This window comes from Gossypium hirsutum, chromosome A09 (genome assembly GCF_007990345.1).
Source record: "Gossypium hirsutum isolate 1008001.06 chromosome A09, Gossypium_hirsutum_v2.1, whole genome shotgun sequence".
In the NCBI taxonomy this organism is placed as follows: Eukaryota; Viridiplantae; Streptophyta; class Magnoliopsida; order Malvales; family Malvaceae; genus Gossypium; species Gossypium hirsutum.
Window position 1 is genome coordinate 12,657,825 of NC_053432.1, and position 7,109 is coordinate 12,664,933.

The window sequence follows — 7,109 nt, forward strand, 5'->3', positions numbered from 1 at the left end:
TTTGCAACACAATTCTCAAATGTTCTGCATGTTCTTCTTCATCCCGAGAATAAACCAAAATATCATCAATGAATACTACTACAAATCTGTCTAAGTACGGTCTAAATATCCGGTTCATCAAATCCATGAATACTGCAGGTGCATTAGTTAGCCCAAACGGCATAACTAGAAACTCATAATGCCCATACCTGGTTCTAAAGGCTGTTTTTGACACATTTGACTCTTTTACCCGTAACTGATAATAACCTGATCGAAGATCAATCTTTGAAAACATAGTAGCACCTTTCAGCTGATCAAATAAATCATCAATCCGGGGTAACGGGTACTTATTCTTTATGGTTACTTTATTAAGCTGCCGGTAGTCGATACACAATCTCAAAGACCCATCTTTCTTTTTCACAAATAGAACTGGAGCACCCCAAGGTGAATGACTCGGTCGAACAAAACCCCTGTCAAAAAGCTCTTGCAATTGTATCTTTAACTCTTTTAATTCTATAGGAGCCATCCGGTACAGAGCTATGGAGATCGGAGTAGTTCCCGGAATTAAATCTATAGAAAATTACACTTCTCTTTCTGGTGGCAATCTTGGCAATTCTTCTGGAAACACATCGGAAAATTCACATACCACTGGAACTGCCTGTATCTTTGACTCAGATACCTTGGTGTCGAGTACATAAGCCAAGTAAGCATCATACCCATTTTTGACATACCTCTGTGCTGCCATTACTGAAATTATATCAGATAACCCCTCTGTCTGATCAGATTTAACCCGGAGCAACTCACCATTCTGACATTTTAACACAATATATTTTTGTTTACAATTTACTACCGCATCATGCTAGGTTAACCAATCCATACCCAATATCACGTCAAATTCATCAAATGGCAGTAACATCAAATCAGCCGGGAAACAATAACCTCTTACCATCAGTGGACAATTTTTACAAATTTTATCCACTAACACAGACTGGCCCAGGGGGTTCGAGACTTTAACCACAAATTCAGTAGGTTGAACAGATAAATTTTTAACAATTGCAAGTTTAACACATATATATGAATGCGTAGAACCAGGATCAATCAATGCAATAATATCAGTATCAAGTAAAGAAAATGTACTAGTAATAACATCGGGTGCTGAAGCATCTTCTCTGGCACGAATGGCATATGTCCTAGCAGGTGCTCGTACCTCAGGCCTACCTATAGTATCTTTTGTAGCTCCTCGACTACCACTGACATTACCGGATGGTCGAGGTGGTCTGCCCCTCGAAACTAGATTACTTGGCTTCGATATATGTTCAACTTCTTTTTCAACCCTTTCTGGACAATCTCTGAGGAAATGGTCAAAAGAACCACATCGGTAACAAGCCCCACTCTTAAATCGGCATTCACCAAAATGAGCTTTATTACAGTGCTGGCATCTCGGTTTAGGAGTGCCAACACTGCCAACACTGGTCACTGATGGAGTAGAAGGCCTTGGATTAGTGCGTTGAGAACCTCGTTCTTTGCCCGAATACCCAATGGCTGAAGTAGAACGATCCTGATATTTCTTCAATTTCTTTGAAGCAGAAAACTGGGATTTTCCCATCGGTCTTTTACTAAAAATTCGAGCTTCCCTCTCAGCCTGTTTCTTTTCTTTGCTCAATTCTTCTGCTTTATAAGCTCTCTCTACCAATGTAGCAAACTCTCGAATTTCAAGAATTCTGATCAGTAACTTAATGTCTTCATTCAACCCTTCTTCGAATCGTTTACACATTACAACTTCTGACTGTACCCATTCTCGAGCATATTTACTCAATCGAACAAATTCTCTTTCATATTCAGATACTGATCTATTGCCCTGTTTTAGCTCAAGAAATTCTTTTCTTTTCTGGTAAGGGAACCTCTGGCTGATATATTTTTTTCTAAACTCGGTCTGAAAGAATTCCCATGTAATTTCTTCTTTCGGAACAACTGAAGCTTTAGTATTCCACCAATGGTAAGCTGTATCTTTTAGTAGTGAGACGGCACATTTCAGACATTCTTCTGGTGTACAAGATAATTCTTCTAGAACCCGAGTAGTATTTTCTAACCAGAATTCAGCCCGTTCGGAATCATCATCAACTGCTGCTCGAAATTCTTCGGCCCCATATTTTCAAATTTTATCTACTGGAGCTTTCCCTTTTCTGACAGATTCAGTACCTGTACCTTGTGGGATCTCGGGAACCGGTGAAGGAGCAGGAGGGGGAGCTTGAACTTGCTGCACTACAGGGTTAGTTCTTAAGTATTGATTAAACCATTCATTCATCATTTGAAAGAAGGCTGTTTTTGCCTCCTCCCCTTGACCCTCTTTCTCGGGCCTTCTACTGCTAGTTTCTTCTCTTTGTACTGAAGCCGGAGCATGACTCCCAACTTCCTCAAATTGAGATCGGTCGGATGACATTACTATAAGAAAAACACATTTTAAATGGTCAGGAGATATCACACTATCAATAATAATTTAAATGGCATGTATAGCTAATCCCGTATTTGCTACATCGGTCCTAGAATCGGCTAAACCGTAGCTCTGATACCAATAAATGTAATACCCCTACCCGTATTCATTGCCGGAATAGGGTACGAGGCATTACCAGAGTTTACGAATTAATTTTTTTTTCAATTCAACATATTTTCATGATAGATTCATGCATTTATATAAGATAACGTCATCACATATCTATAACCAGGTTTGTTAACCATACTAATGGCTAACTTTACATTCATTTCACGTTAACATTTACTTTGTTAGCTTATACATGCCATTGATTTCCAAAATAAAGTTTCTTTATATACCGAAATCCTGAGGTTGACAGTGTGATGTGTCTCCGACCAAATCTGACCTCCGAGCTCTTAACACTACAAAACAGGGAAAAAGGAAACGGGGTAAGCACTTTGTGCTTAGTAAGCTCATGTAACAAGAATTATACTTACCTAATATTTTCAATACAATATAATAAACATTCATATATCTATTCAATGCATTATTACCCTAACATGCACAAACTTAACAGTCAAGTTAGTACAATAATTTCCATGTATCAATAATATATATATACCATGATTGATGTACTCATCAATACCATGATTTTCATTCCCTTATTATTTTTCATATTTATCCCGTTGAATTTATCGGAATTTCGATGGATTTTCAGAGGTACACTTTTAGTGTATAATTCCGGGTCCGTCAAATCATATTCATGTGCGCACATTTCCATTTCAGAGAGCACACTCCCGCGAACCTCAACCTTGCAGCGGGATTACCAGTCCAGGCTAAATCCCCTGCAATATAAACTCATAGAGTATTGTCGGGATTACCAGTCCAGGCTAAATCCCCTGCAACGACAATTACTCTAATGAGCTTGGATCTGAATTACCAGTCCAGGCTAAATTCAGACCCTAATTCGGATTACCCGTCCGGGCTAAATCTATTTTACACATATTCTTCGGGAGGGCTATATCAGGATAGGATCACCTGTCCGGGCTAGATCCTTTTTACCGTCAATTCCTTTTCAGAGATCCATCAAATTTTCCTTTCATTCAAACAGGATTTCTTCCCATTTTATCAAATATATCAATGTTTCATAAATTTCCATATAATGAACATTCAAATCATATTCATATAAAAAACATGCATTTCAAGCATTTAAGAATATAATTCAAGTTACACGAACTTACCTTGATACTTGTTTGTAAACAGTAAAAATCTATTAATCCCGAACTTTTTCCTTTCCTCGATCTAGCTTCGTATTTGAATCTTCTGGATCTAAATAAATAAATTTAATTATCAATTTAATACATTTCATGTTCATATGCAACATTCTCTATAATTCAACTATTATTTATAGTTCATTCAAAGCTGTCTACTTGAGTCATAGTCACTAAATTATTTATAACTTGAGCTAAGGAACTCCAAATTAAGATCCGTTAATTTTACCTGAAACTAGACTCATATATATTTTTACCATAAAATTTTCAGAATTTTTGGTTTATCCAATCAGTACAGTTTATTCTTCAAAGTCACTCCTGTTCTGTTGTCTAACAGTTCTGACCCTTCTTCACTAAAAATAAATTATCTCTTTATACAGAATTCAAATGATGTTCTTGTTTGTTTCTATTAATAATAGACTCATTCAGAATTCTAGACATATAAATTTAAGTCCCTAATTATTTTTATTCAATTATTTTATAATTTTTCAAAGTCAGAACAGGGGAACCCGAATTCATTCTGACCTTGTCTCACAAAATTCATTATATCTCAAAATTTACAAATCCATTGCTTACAATATTTCTTCTATGAGAAACTAGACTCAATAAGCTTTAATTCCATATTTTGTTCATCTTTTACTACGATTTATACAATTTTTGGTGATTTTTCAAAATTAGTCTACTGCTGCTGTCCAAACTGTTTTAGTGAAAGCTGTTTATTACCATTTTCCCCTATGCTTTTAATAAATGATAATTCCGTCCCTACTCAATTAGCCTCTCAATTGAGCTGATTTTTCTCAATTAACATTTTTTTCTATCACCTTAAACTAGTTTACAACCTTTAGGAATCAGAATTTCAGCAATAGACTTTAATTCCAAACATTTTCACAATTAGGTCCCAAAAATCAATTTCCATTGAAATTGCCTAATAAAATCATCTCATAAACAAATTAAAGCTTTAATTTCATTCTATTTCATCATAAACTTACAGCACTCAACCATGGTGACTTTAAATTTCATCCATGAAATCAAAAACTAATGAATTTAATAGTAGGATCTAGTTGTAAAAGTCTTAGAAACACAAAAATTACAAGAAAAGGCAAGGATTAACTCACTTGGTGCAAAATTTATGAAATACTAGCTTAGAGAACCCTCCTATGGCGTTTTTAGCTGCTGGAATTGAAGAGAAATGAAGAGAAATCTAGATATTTCCTATTTAGTCCTAGTTTTATTTAGTTAATTTTGCAATATTCCAATTTTACCCTTAATTTATCAATTTTTCTGATGATTTCATACCCTTGCCGTCCAGCCCAAATAACTTTTGGGTCTAATTGCCTTTTATATCCTTTCTCATTAGACTAATAAGCTATTTAATCACTCTAGCAACTTTTACACCTATTACAATTCAGTCCTTTTCATTTAATTGACTACCCAAACATTAAAATTTCCTAACGAAATTTTAATACCACATTAATAACATTTCATAAATATTTATAAAATTATTTTTGACTCAGTTTTACGAGATAGAGGTGTCGATACCTTATTTTACCCAATTTCTTCAATAATTTCTTTTTCTAACTAATCACTAAATTGATAAAATTTTCCTATCAATATTTTCATACGATTTTCCTATCATATAAATTTTCAAGCAAAAATATTGAAATAAATTTCTCTTTAAATCGGATTTATGGTTACGAAACCACTGTTCCGATAACATTGAATTTACGCCATTACAAGCGGAGTTTGATTTCACAATGGAATACAACCTAGGAAGTGCCAACATGGTGGCTGATGCATTTAGCCGAAAGATGGAATTCGCGGCCATCAGTAAACCTGACGGGTCCCTATTGGAACGCATTCGAGAAGGGTTGTCCCATGACCCCACCGCCAAAAGCTTGGTTGAGCTTGCCAATGAGGGGAAAACGAGGAAATTTTGGCTTGATGGGGAATTACTATACACCTATAGGCACCGCCTCTATGTGCCTCATTATGGGAAATTGTGCAAGGAAGTAATGAAAGAATGCCATGATTCACGATGGGCGGGCCATCCGGGAATGCACCGTACCTTGGCCCTTTTGGAGGATCGATACTATTGGCCTCACATGGGTGAAGATGTGGAGACCTATGTGAAGACTTGTCTAGTAGGCCAACAAGACAAGGTTGAGTTAAAGAGTCCCGCCGGCTTGCTACAACCCTTGCCCATTCCGGAAAGGCCATGGGAGAGTGTATCCATGGACTTTATTATGGGTTTGCCTAAGTCTGATGGATTTGTAAGTATTCTTGTTGTGGTAGACAGGTTTTCAAAGTATGCGACGTTTATTCCTGCTACCAAGGAGTGCCATGCTGAGGAGGCAGCTCGCTTATTTCTTAGACACGTGGTAAAATATTAGGGAGTGCCATTGTCTATTATCAGTGATCGAGATGGGCGATTTACAGGCCAGTTCTGGACGGAGCTGTTCAAGTCAATGGGCTCGGAATTGAACTTCTCTACAAGCATGCATTCACAAACTAATGGGAAAACTGAACGAGTGAATGCATTGTTGGAGACTTATCTCCGACACTATGTGAGGGCCATGCAAAGGGATTGGCCCAAGTTGTTGGATGTTGCCCAATTTTCATACAACTTGCAGCGAAGTGGGGCAACTAACCAAAGTCCGTTCGAGATAGTGACGGGCCAACAGCCACTCACACCCAACGCTGTTGCGACCCACTATACAGGCCCAAATCCTGCTGCGTATCGATTTGTGAAGGATTGGAAAGAAAAGAATGACTTGGCTAGGGCTTGTTTACACAAAGCAAGTAAGCGCAACAAGAAGTGGGCCGATCAGAATCGAAGGGATGTGCAGTTTCAAGTGGGGGACTTAGTCCTTGCCAAACTACACTTGATGTTGCGATATACGGGTTTGCACAAGGGGCTTGTGCGAAGGTATGAGGGGCCGTTTAAAGTCTTGAAGAGGGAAGGCAAGGTGGCCTACAAACTTGAGTTGCCAGCAAAGCTGAAGCTCCATCCAGTGTTCCATGTAAGTATGCTCAAGCCATACAATGGAGATCAAGAGGATCCAAATCGAGGCAAGTCGGAACGAGCACCAATAGGGGTAAAAGTCTCTTATGATCGAGAAGTTGAAAACATTGAGGCAGATCGTATGGTGAGACGAAGGTATCATCAGCCACGACATGAATACTTGATACGATGGAAAGGATTACCTGACAGCGAAGCAAGTTAGGAACCTGCCGAGGTATTGTGGCAATTCCAAGAGAAAATAGCCCAGTTCCATGAGGGGGATGCGACGAGGGCGTCGCTAGAACAAGTGGGGGAGAATGTCATGGGTTGCGAAGGGAAACTTGCAACCATGACGGACTTGTGCAATTTATCGCTTTTGAGGGAGATC